This window comes from Bombus terrestris, chromosome 12 (assembly GCF_910591885.1).
Source record: "Bombus terrestris chromosome 12, iyBomTerr1.2, whole genome shotgun sequence".
In the NCBI taxonomy this organism is placed as follows: Eukaryota; Metazoa; Arthropoda; class Insecta; order Hymenoptera; family Apidae; genus Bombus; species Bombus terrestris.
The window spans coordinates 7283200-7296966 of NC_063280.1; the positions used below are offsets into that span (position 1 = coordinate 7283200).

At 34.4% G+C, this 13767-nt stretch overlaps 1 protein-coding gene across 3 annotated transcripts in view; it reads left to right on the plus strand.

Annotated features, from left to right (window-relative positions):
* LOC100645343 (putative fatty acyl-CoA reductase CG5065) overlaps positions 1–13767 on the plus strand; it is a 44570-nt gene that overhangs the window by 7939 nt on the left and 22864 nt on the right. The window contains exon 1 of one of the 3 annotated variants that reach the window (XM_048410907.1): positions 13014–13171. The exons of the other annotated variants lie outside the window; for them this stretch is intronic. The gene's annotated coding sequence lies outside the window, so the exon portion shown is untranslated. Of the gene's footprint in view, positions 1–13013; positions 13172–13767 lie in introns of those variants that run through there. 3 annotated transcript variants of the gene reach the window in all.

Sequence of the window (13767 nt, forward strand, 5' to 3'; positions counted from 1 at the left end):
TTTTCGCGTAGAATCACCCCCTTTCCGCTTGTACCACCAGTTACCAACCACCCTGTATATATATATATTCTATTTGGCCTATTCAGAGAGAATTTCTCAAGTTGATGTCCTTGACAACCTAATTCAAGGGTATCAAAGTCGATGTGATGGCAACTATTCGGTAACTTGACCGAGAATTAATAATCTAACAGTTGCAGTTGGTGGCCTGATAGTTTCAGTGAACGAAGATGCTATAACGAACTATATACCTGTAATTGGAACCTTACTATTACGCTATGTGCAGAGAGCGTGAGGCAGACCCGTGAGGCAGTCTCATCCGACAATTGCTTCGCTCGAGTTTCCTTCTACCGTCACAGTCACGTAATACGCGAAGCAGGATGAACCACAATTAAAATTTCGACAGCATCCTTCGATATGCCTCTAAACGAAAGTGCCTCTAGTGAAAGACTGTGATTTTGATCTTGTCAAAAACCAACAATAGTTGGCTCGCTCTGAGGCAGGTACCCATATACATCGCGAGGCAGCCTCGCACTGTCTTGTACACACTTTGGATTGTCAATCACTATCTTCCTTCTTTTTCATTTGTAATCATTTAAACCAAAGTAATAATGATCTCTATGAACGAAAAGGGACGATGCTTACCTATATAATACTTTAGATTCCAATTACAAGTATACATAGTTCGTTGTAGGATGTTTGCTCATTACGGTATTATGATTTTCTTGGTTACAATAAACGAATACTATACGCGTACTGTAATGAACAGTTCTTACGACTGTGAATCCTAAAAAGTTGTATCAAAGGATTGAAACTAAACGTATCATACATGAAATTAAAAATTCTTAGTTGCATAATGATGTGTAAAAATGAATATAAGACGAAGATAAATACTAAGATAAAAAATCAAATGTTTCATACGTTAAAACACACGATTACCCGTGCTTGATAGTTTATTAGCATGCATTTGCATAGATTCAATATTAATCAATAATCGTAAAATTATCGATTAATATTCGTTTTCATTGTAACGACAAAAACGTGAATTTATTATGTTAATATTTGTTTTAAATCTTATGTAAACGCATCTTTGATCTTAATTCCATATGGAATTACATTAGCATACTAAGTGTGCCCTGCTCGTGCCACTCACAATTAGGTAGCATTCATTTAAATTTCTGTGGCTTTGGGTAAAAGTGGAAAAAGAAAGGATCGTCATCGTAATATTGCACGAAGTGACCTTTGCGTCTATCTTATTATTTCCTAACATGACGCGATTAATGTGAGATTTCATAGACGTCAGAAAAATTGAAATTTTGCGTCAAACATCGTGTTGAATAGTTGGAATAAATTTGTTAAGTTAATCTTTTAAAGCCGCTTGTCTTACTATGTCTATTTATGGAATATCCTTTATTTCATAATAAAGGATATGCTAATACGTCAAAGTTGTTCTTCAATGAAAAGTATTTATGTCGTGAGAGATCTAAATTTGTCACGAATATTAAATAAAATAATAATGAAGTATCTAAATACCTAAAGAAAAATAATAATAAAGTAGAGTTACCTTTAACACATTCGCCGTGGTACGGATTTCGACTGACTTTTCCTTCACATTGATAATATGCATTATCTCAGCCCTTAATTGCCATAGTATCATAGATGAAGTTTTGTTTTATCATCTCCTAATAATACTATCGCGATGTTATTCGTAACCGTTCGAAACAATAATTCTTCCATCTTTTATTTCATGTCGAACAATAATTATTTAATTGCCTGACTTCATTGATGTGCCAAATGAAAAGAGACACATCGCGGTGAATCTTCAGCCGCGATATCATAAACGTGTTGAGTCTCTTTAATAACAGCTTCTAAACAATTAATTTCATGCTATTACACGTTGCATATATTCTTATACACACGCTTATTACTTATCGTATGAAACGTTGTCTGTGTTAAGCGTTCAAATACTTTAGTGGGCCAGTGTATAACAAATATTATCGCGCTCAAAGATGTTATTCGAATAAATTGTTACGACGAAAGTATAAAATGGGGTGCAAGTTGGCTGATTGCCCGCCGTCTCCCTACAATCTGCCCCTGTATTCAATCACGCTCTAATAAACCAATATGTGCACGAGCTGCTTCGAAGCAATTTTCAGTGATCAATGAACCGACTATGAAAATGTCACCCGCGCTATATACTCACTATACACATGTATACGTTATAAATAAATTTCTCTAAGCGACTTATCTCTTTCTGGGACAAGCGCTGATCTGTTCGACTTACGATCGCAGTCCTCCCGCCAAAAGGTTCGTCATCCTCCCCATCCTGTAGCCAGGACCTTCCAGGATATTCTTAGCGCCCTACGTGCGTCGTGGCGGACCATGACGTCGGATCATTGGCAAATTTCCTGCGAATTAATTAGGAGGACATGTAGTTCTTTATCGTTATCCTGTGAACATTCCTGACTCTTCCGAATTCGTCATGCGAAATTATAACATCCGTGACTCTTGAGCTATTTTAGATACTTACAATGCGTACAGACAATACGAGGCTGCCTCGTGAAACGTAGCTGTCACGTGTCTAATTAACGACTGTTGATTCTTCGCGAGATCAAAGTTGTCTCGCAGCTTTTCGCTGTTTATCGTAGTCGTAGTTGCCTCTTGTACTTTACGTCAGTCTACAGTTTAAAGTCGGTTCAAAGAAACGAAGTGGTAGATGTAAAAGTATAGGAGCTTGAAACATGGACAGCGCAAGACTGGCACTTTGTTCTTAACCCCTTAATCTGTAATGTCGTGTTAGAGATATGGTACGTCAATCGGGTCAAACATAAACAGCACGTGCATGAAACTTTGTACGTTTTTCGGGCTACATACGAGAGAAGCTTTTTTTTGGCCGTGTATTTCCTTGAAAAATATTAGGAATTTCTTCGAAAAGAATGTTAAGCGTTGTTAAGTAAAGTAAAGCGGCAACTTTAAATCAGTTAGTTAGGTGAAAACAAAGAAGAATTAGACATCTTTAATATAATATATGATAATACATTTTGGGAAAATATTGTCACGCTGACGAATCGATACGCAAATCAAATAATGAACAATAAAAATAAAAGACTACAAAAAGACGAAACTTGGTTTCCATGGATTGCGGTGAAATCAAAATATATTTTGCATTATGTATAATAATTATGAAATATTATTTATTATTCACTTCGAGATGATAAATTTTTCTTATTCAATTGGCAGTAATTACAATTGAATTACAATTAAAAATTAGTTGTACCTTACGCATTAAAAGAATTTGCACAATTTCGAAAGCTCAGCTAGACCGTAAAATGCCTCGACGTCTGACCGACCCTGCGGTTGGTTACGGCACGCGCTGTTGAAACTTAAGTCGTAAGACAGAGTTTCCGAAATATTTATTCGGCTGGACTAAGGGTCCGCTACAAATTTGTCCCCGAACGTCCACACTTAACATAAAATAACTGCTGCCGCTGTAGCATTGGATCACATGAACATCACGCAACCGTTTTGTTTATACACGCTTCTTCACTCGTCTCAATTAACCGGTTATACGTTAAGACAAGCGGCAGTTCGAGCAAAACAATTACGTGGTATTTGTACGTAAGGTAGGTTTTAGAATTCGTTGGCAAGCTCGAGCTTGTGGATATCGATAGTCTAATGGCTCCTCAGGGACCTTGACACGTGTCACCCCTGTAGAGGACGTGAGTTGCTCACAATACGTTTTCTTTATTTTTTCCTTTTTTTCAGAAAGAAGGAGTATGTTTCCACGTTTCGAAGAAAACAAAGTTTAACACATAGCTTTAGGTTAGACAAACGTTAATAGCCGTGTAATTGACTTTTCAAATCCGACCTTGTTCGACAGGAGACTTTATGCAAAAATCGTGCTACTTTACATTTTCGATTACAGATTTTTCACGCGTAGAATAATCACGTGCCAATCGTTTTTCCTCTGATCAGAAATTAGTCAAACATACGTATGCTTGACGAGTTTCCAGATTCAATTTTGCACTTCTATTCACGATCTCTTCTGATTGACGTTTTCGATAAACTGCGGCATTGCATAACGACCATCGTCATTTATTAATACGAAACCGTTTGAACGAAAAGGAAACATCCTCGATATTTCTGTTCCTCTATTCGGAAGGTCGAAGTAAGGATGAAATGACGCTATGACGCTACCTTTAGCTAAATGTGTGTATATGTACATATTTTTAAAAACTTTAGCTAGTCCGATAGACGTATTCGTGTCTATTTTTAGATCATTCACGTCAGTTTCTCTAATTTTATTGATTCGATTATTGTATTGGATTTTGGCATTTCAAAGTGCAGATTTTTTGCGAAATACACAGAGTATTTGTTCGTCCACAATTTGCCCATTTAAGCGCAACGGAAATTTTCGTCTGACAACACCTAAAAATGAAATTATGATCCATTTAATCCTAAACTCGGCCATTCGAGCGCACATTTTGCGAAGATCTTTCGCTTTTTAGCGAAAATGAAGAAGAAAAGCCGCCCGGTTTGAATCAATGAACTTTTAGAAGGGAAATATTTTTATCGTATTTTTCTGTTCGGCTATTCGACAGTTATTTATTTAATGATTAGTTCAGAAATTATTCACTAAGTTGATAATAAAATTTATTTAGTTATTTGGTGAACACATAATTGACCTTAGATATGATCTTCAAATCCGAATTTTCTTCTTATTGCAACGATGTAGTCTCATCAAAAGTCTCGAAGGAACCACGGGTTGTAAATGTACCGTTCTATTGAGATTTGCGATTTTCTTGCGTTTCAAACGCCACTGCACAAGTTTGTTACATATTAGGCTGATTAATTATTGTGATAAGTATCAAGAACTGTAGGGAAAAAAACTATAACAAAAATATTATCACTGTGTTCTAAGAACTGTATCTTAACACTATACCTTAGCACTAATGCTCTGAAAGGAAACAAACGAGAGAAAATAAAAAAGAAAATGAAGTAAAAAGGGAATTAAATTAAACTGTAACGCGCAAATGGGGAAAGAGATTCAAATTAAATAATTAAAAACCCGAAGGATAAATTCCCTCGGTATTCACTGGCGGACTGGTCTGGTAAATGGAATTACATTTTTAAAAATAAATAATAGTTGAATGAAATTATTGAAAAAAACACGACTTCTAGTTGTTCCTCTATAATGAAGTAATTAACGATCTAATTGAAGTCATAAGGGAAGCAATAAGTTTGATCTATTTATAAATGAACGAATAAGTTTACAAACTTCTCTTTGCTACGTGTATTTCTTGCTTTAATAATAACAGGATTGCGAATAACTATTCATTCCTGCAACGTTTAGAACTACAAATCGGCGGATCGTGTTAATTAATTCTTTAAGAAGATTAAGTCGAAGAGCCAAATAATCGATTTCTTCCTGTAAAACTCTACGTTGATATGTTTTTGTTACTATATGTTATATCGTAAACAGAAATTAAGATAATTTGTTGCAGAGATTTTAGATGCGAAGTGCGTTTCACGAAAATAATATTCGCGTCTGCTGACCCTCGAATTAAAATATTTGTCAATGAAATTTATCGAAACCTGCAGATGATTAGAGTAAACAAAGTGATAATTTGTAGAATATCACTTGATCGAAACAATAATGATTACGATCGAATACACTTCTTCTTATTGATAATTTCACTTTCTAGTCTCCCAATGATACACGTACATTTATGAAATACTTATACTTCTAAATTGAATAGAACTTATTGATAGAATAATTGTGCTTAGATTGTGCTCTTCCTTTTCGCGTTATTTATCACTGGTAAGTTATTGATGTCTAAGTTAACACGTTACTTTTACAGATAATATCACGTTATATTAATGCCTCGTCTATCCATACTTTTCTACTACGAATTCGATTCTAACGGAGACCAAGTTTTTACAAGAAACAAGATTTTACATTCCACGGAGTATACCTATGCATTAGCGTGAAAAATACGCTTATGGGAAATCTAAAAGCGTGAAATTGTACAGAATGTAGATAGGCAGTATGGAAAAATATATAAAGTACCAAAAGTGAAACGTTCAATTTTTATGCTTTCAAAGTAAATATCTCTATTTAGATTGCGTTTTTATGATTGATCATAGAGACGTGAAATCCCATAAATATGCAGTTACATGTATATAGTTCACTAACTACGCGAACAGTTTTGCACGCAAATGATATGCGAATCGACATACGCGTGTTATTAAAAGCAAAAGGAAATCTCATCGTGTATGTGTTTTATCTATATTTTTCGTACGTTCTAAAATTTAAAATCTAAAATCACGTCAAAGACACATGTGAGCTATCTTTAATTTCTTTATGACGCGTGTAAAGTTTTTCGTCTGCAACGTATAATATCAAAACATTATGAGCTCAGGCTATGCAGCTTGCTAGCAATAAGTCACAATGTCGTAGATGTTTTTATACAACCAAGTAAAATTATTCCAAACTAAGGTCGAAATGATGGCACACTCTGTTAATAGGTTTAGAAATTTCTCAGTAGTTCGTGATCTATCAACGAGGAAAGATTACAGTATATATATGTTATATAAATTTGTAAATATGGGACGCCGAAAAAGATTAAACGATTTTGAAAGAATTGCCATAATAATCAATTAATCTCATCGGAACTACCTATGTTCTCGTGTTGTATATTATACCTTGAGCTGAATACCATAGAACACCGCACAGGTGGAAATAGAAAGGAAAAATTACGACTTGTACGCGGACGCATATATTCGTGTGCGTAAACTTTTACTAGAAAAATTTTTGTGGGACATAGAAGTACATATGTATGTGGTAGGAACGTTAATTGGTCTTTCATAACATCCTGCATGAATTTGGTCCGTTTCAGATGTAATCTCGCTTGTTTTTAAACGAGAAGTACGTATATACTATATATCATCAGATCGGTGAATGTCTGGAAACGAGATCATGAATTTATACATTTTTTAACTTTGTTGCGCTTGTCGACCACGCTTGTGTTTCAGCAAACGAAAAGACTTCTTCTATTATAGAATCTATAGAAAATCTTTGTCTATGTATCAAATTTATATCGTTATGGGGACAATTAGAGGAATAGAACCCCGGTAGAAATTCGTTTGCTGTATTAATTATTATAACGAGTATTTTACTCTGGATGATTCACCGAGTTTTACGTACATATATTCCGTTATATCGTCTAATAATCTATGCATAACGATTACTTCATTTCGCAATTTCCAAACTCGACCCTTCGACGTTTATGTAAACGTTACGTTACTAGTTACTCAATTTCTTGACACATCGGATCAGAACTGCAGGCTAAAAAGACATTACCCTTTAGATTTAAACACTAGATTTAGCTAGAATCAAACACACGATAAACACTTATTAAACGCGACATAGTACCACGTCAGAAAAATTTACTTATAATTCTCCGTGAGAATTGATTTGAATTGAATTAATCATCCAAAAAAAAAAGGAAAAAAATACGTACACGTGATTGTGGCTCTGGCATTTGTTGTCGTCACCCATATGTCGGCACATAAGCGCGATTTAAACGGTTCCTGTATCTTCTGGTCATAACTCTTCTTAAGAATTCCCAACAATATTACGCATATCTTTAGCGAAAGTAAAAGGTATCGATCTTTTTGAAAAATGATAGTGTTCGCGACTTTGTATTTTAAAGTAGGTCAACGAACTTCTCGAAAAAAATATAGAATGTGACGAAATTAAAAGTCGAAGATTAAATGCGAGGTCATTGCACTTGTGTCTAGGACAGGTTTCTATTTTAAGGTTTAGTTTATTTTTAAGGAAACAGGTTCCAAATGATAGGTGAATTATCGTATTATAAATGAACGAAACCTATACCTCGTATACCTCTTGGCTCGTTTATGGCGATTTCTTAATATGATCGTTTAAATTCCAAATGATCGAACAGGTGCGTCGATTGAAACGATGACACCGATCATAATTATGCACAACACTTTATTATGGTCTTCGATAGAGGCTGAGTAAAATTTCCTTTTATAATCTCGGAATGAGATTTCCGGCTCTTATTTTAAAATGGGGATATGCAACTCTTCTAATTTTAATGCATCGACTGTTGGATGAATTTCGTGTAACGTATAAAATGAAAAGCACGCGGAAAAATAATAAGTGAAAGGGAAAAGCCGGCAAAATGACGGATTTCAGATTTTCTCTTTTCACAATTATTGAAACACGTACAGATATCTTTGCCAAAATGAATATCGCCTTCTGTTTAGTTAGGTGTATAATTACATGGATAAATATATTTTAATCGAATTTAAAGAAAAGATAGAAAACGAGTTCACGACAGAAAACTATTCAGATTAGTCAGACCACTTTGATTTCAATAGCTCGAATAAAAAGAAAAAAAAGAAAAGGAAGAAAAAGAAATGTAGTCGAGATTGTTCGAGACATCAGGCACTAAAAGACGTAACAGCAAAGATAATTATTTACCGATAAGTTGACAAGTACTTGCCAATGAAATAAAGTGATCGAGGAAAGAGATAAAAATATAAATGCTGAACACGAAATCCTGGAATCCGAAGTTTTGTACGTAATTAAACGTGTAGGATATTTGCGCGTGGCAGAGATGTTTCTTCATAGACAGGCTGATATTTTGTATTTTTAAATCTTAAATCGCAAGTCACTAAGCGATATCGAGTTCTAACAATAAAAAAAAAAAAAAAAAAAAGGAAACGAATACAAGATCTCAAATATACAAAAAGTGGTGCTAAGAAAGAAATCTAGTTGCATGGAAAAATAATATTCTCGCAAGTGTTGACGTAAAATGCATATGATCAGTATATATATATACAATCTGAAAGTGGTGAAAATTGTGCAATCGATGTGCAAGAGTGGCAGCTGTAATTATTATAGAATCAAAGTTGCAAAGTTGTCAATGTAAAAATATGATTAACGGCTTGCAGTGCCGCTCATAAGTCACTGAACATTTGCTAACTTTCAATATTGTATGTTTCCGAATATTACTTAACCGTGCTATAAACGCATAACTATAATACAACTATATCACTACGCTACAAATATCCTATTATTTATTCACACGAGCTTCTGATAGCTGAATAATAAATTTAACGGTAGAACCATGCAATTGATCATTGCGAACGAAAAACGAAAGACGACGTGTACTATAGATATTTTGTAAGCACTTTTATGCAAAGTAAAAATCAACGTTTTTTCTTTCTGATAGTTGCCGAGATTATCGAATTAGGACCTCTGACTATTTCTCCGTGAAATCAACTCTAAATATAAGTCATTCGAGGTCATTACTTTTTAAAGTTAGATTACTTAATTGATGGAAATTTTTATTTAATTTAATACTATTATTAATCTGTGTTGCGGCGAATGTAAAACACAAAATGAAATGAAATACCACTTGATCCAAGCAGAGAACTTTTATCGTACGAATAGTTTATCGTTTGAATATTTTATCACTGCGACAATTTTACCTAAGTAACTGAATTATGTATAACTTTACGATAAGACATTTTTTTACAGAACCACTGTACGTAACTTAGTGTTAATTTATTAGTTGATACTTCTATCTTAGAATTAATTAACAGATTGCCAAATAATTGTATCGTCACAAAAAAAGAAACACGGTAGGAAAAAACAGTTTGTTATCACTTATTTCATCCGTGGTTAGTCTGTGATTAGGTTCATATCATAACATAGACGTCATTTTAAGCAGAATTTATGTAATCTTATCGCAAAAAAAAGAGAGAATGGATTAGTAATTAGAAAACGAAAAAAAGATCATTACTTCGCCGAAGCGATGATATTTGCTTTCCAAATCGTGTACCAAGTACACGATTCATTCTATGGCAGAAAGCTTACTTATTATGTATATCGATGGCAATCGATCATTTACAATAAATATACAAATTGTTTCGATCGATCATATTTTCACTCATGACTAACTTTCTGCGTATTATAGCCAGGGTGAAAAGGGATCAAGGTATCGAGCACAATGGCAGACATTACAAAACGATTTCAACATGCAACCCGCCCTATATGTATCGATTGCACAATTTTGTAAGAACGTAAACTTTGTCTGAATACGAAGTGTCCGCAATTTCTTTTGACTCGTGTCGATTACACACTACCGTGCATAATAATATTTGGGTACTTCCAGATTATTACAAATGTATACTAAATATACTACGAACGAAACCCCTTGATATAATCTTTGCCTCTGTTTTTATCTCAGGCTATCGTATACGGTTAGTAGATATTGATGGAGATTGATAATTAATATCAGTTAATGGAAATAAGAAAGTGATACTTGCTAGTATAGCCGTGCCTCGATTTACGCGGATTATTCGTTCTTCGTCAGAGGAGAAAATCTGTAAAAATAGGATCTGCCAGTACGAAGAAAAAATAGTAGAGAAAATAGCCGGTATAAGTTGTACAAATATTTCTGCACAGTAGTCGTGTAATGTATTTACCTTTTCTTGTATTCCTATTGGATTGTACCTTATTAACATATCATCTGCGAATAAGAAGTATATGAATAAGAGTAGCTTTGTTTCTTCCTCTATTTCCTTATGCTTCCTTATGTTTGAAAAATTCTATGATATCGTAGATAATGAAAAGAGAATTGGACTTAGACTGCCTGCCGTTAGTAATCCTCCTTATTTTTATCTTTTTGTGTGCGTTCGTTATTATCGAATTTTGTTCGAATACTTGCGTTTTAGTATAAGTGATTTGTGTTGTTACAGTACTCTGTTACGTGTAATTTCCTCCAGAGAATCGCATGCTTCTCTTAAGGTCGACCAACAGTATGTGTATGCCTCCTCTTGAGCGTTTGATAGCTCTGTTTTAAAAATATTTATTTTGTGAATTTTCGTAAAAAAAAAAAAAAAAAAGAAAAAAAAGGAAAGGAAAGAAGAAGAGAAGGAAAAGAATAATAATAATAATGAAAATTCAGGAGAACGAAAATAAACTTGATTTGTTGGCCGTGTCGGCACTGCGATCTAAAGGATCAACTTTTTCTTTTTAATTCGCGTTTAATTCACTGTCCTTGTCGCCCGAAATATTCGGAAGTTCAACTTCATTATGAATATTTCTGCTGTGTATCTTCTGAGCGCGTAAGAATGAGGTCGCGCATAACAAGTCCCCGTAGACCGAGGAATTATCTACCACGTGAGATCAAGGGATTTTAAATGTACGTATCGATCTTATACACGATATCGTATAATTAAACGACTACCATCAAATTAGCGAACATTTAGTCAAGTCGTAGCCTATGTCTTGATAATGCTTCAAGTAATTAATTAGCGTAGGCATGATGAATTAACCATCGAATTAATAAACATGTAGTCAAATTCTAGTCTGTGCTTCGTTGATGCTTCGATAATACTTAGGTTAACATTAGCATACACGTCACGAACTCTGCCGAATTCATCGTTATTATTACTGTTCTATTCCTTATTTCTCAATGTGATCTGATATGATTTCTATATTACATATGTACATTAGCTTGGTGGGATTATCGAATTATCAAGGCGATTATTATTATTATTATTATCGAAAGCTAAACAGGTAACATCTGTGTGTGTTGTAATTTAATTTCGATTGGAATTAATTTGTCTGGGCAAATAACAATTAACATATCTGCTGAACGCAGCGGCTTTCCGGTATAAATAGGTTAATGCTTTTCTATAGAGAATGTTCGACTGGTTCGATCGATGTTATAAAAAACATAAGGTAGGCTATTAAAAAAACTCAAAGTCACCTTAATATCTTCAAAAAAAATAAGGTATAAAAAAGAATGAAAATGTAGTCGTCTGATCAGGTTCCTTAAATACGATAGATTTCAGATGGTAGTTTTTACTGACCTATGTACACAGCCATTCATTCCGGTACGCGAGCTTAATTTACGTGCCACTGAAATTTACTTTCCTTCGTTGAAAGAATTACTAACGATCCGTATAAAGATCACAGGAGGAAACCACGATGAATATGTATCTTTTTGTTGATTTTCTGATTTTATTACCAACCCGTGATTAAACGAAAAGAAGTTGTTAATTTCGAAGATATGGTACGTAAGACAGTTGATAAGTAAATGATGTTTTATCGAAATCGATGATACAAATTAATAACGTTGATATAACTACGAACGATATTTCGAAAATTTCGAGGAAGCAGAGAGAACATATATTTCGAGAACAAATAAATTTTGATAACATGAAATTCATCGACATTCTATTGAATTTTAAGATTGTTCCTCTATAAAAAAAGAAAAAAAACCTAGAAAAATGTAACTTATCGTATTCTTCATCCGTAGTCCTCGCATACAGCAGCGATAGAAAGTAGAAAAATAATTGCGCGCTTAACCATAGAAGACGAGTTAACTCGTAATTCCGCTAATAATCTGCTTATCAAGAGGTTTCGTATCTTTTTTCATGTATAATTAAATTTCTATTACAAACGAATTATATCGTATTTAGCATTACAAGGACTAAACTGAAATTCATTTTCATCTTTGCCATTGATTCGTCGTTTTTATCGATGATCAAAATTTCTGATCGGACCACTCTGGCTTCTTAACTTGAAGAATATTTCTTTGACCACGCAAACAAGATAATCGTTCCAAAAATGACCAGATATATTAATTACTACAGTCCCATTTACATTCTGCACCGAAATAATATTCCGTAAGGGTTAGCGATAATATTACGTGGGAGTGAATTGTTGACATTGAGAGAGGACCGTGAAAAATGATTCCTAATTCCAATATTCGTGTCTCTGCGCGTGCGCATGTAGGTGTATGTGCATGCACGCATGCATGTGATGTATTGTATAGATGCATTAATGGGTAGATAAGTGGGGAGAAGTTGTCTTTCACTGACTCAAACAGAGTCAGGTACAAGCTACTCTGATTGGTCCCAGGTAAGCTCAGTTCACCTTTCGTTAGTTGACTCGTCTTTAAAGTAGCTGGCCCACATTTCGGTCCCTTAGTAATCCTCGACACGCATTGCAGCTCACGTCGACCATTGTGGTCGCCGTACGGGATTATAGAGATTCGTGTTCCATCATTCAAGTCAACGTATCTGTATATCGTTCTTTTCCAATTTCTCGATCTTTCAAATCAGTTCGGTGAGTTTTTATCATTTTATCCTATGGACTACGTTCGTACGTACATTCGTGCATGAAGTAAGGCTGTGGAATCGTGATGTATCCTGTGGCTGTATATGGTTTTGTAATTCTACTTAGCGGTACCTTGATTTTGGTATTGCATCTTATATCGTGGGTACATTTCGTGTTGCTTCTTTCTCTTTTCCATTTTCTTTTTTTTTTTTTTTTTTGCAATTGTAATAGATAAAAATAATGTTCCATTTTTGTGTGTGATTAGCTTGTTCACTTTCATGATGCCGCGAAGATAAGATCGTCTGATAAATTTCGCAGGACTTTCTACGAGGCGGATGATGTATTAGAACTAATAGATAGATTAGAATCGAGTAAAAAGTTTGTTTTCTAATGCGTGTAACGACAAGTAATACGCGTTTTATTTTACCGCCGAGCAACGAAAACGAACAATTTGCAGGTTTTTAAATTTTCCACAAGTGGGTAAACATTCGCGATCTAGACGTGTATGAATGACTAGAGGTGCGCAGAAATTTTCAGAAAGATTCTTCGCTTGATATACCAGACGCAATCTTTTAAATAATTTCATTCGTGTTATACAGTTACAT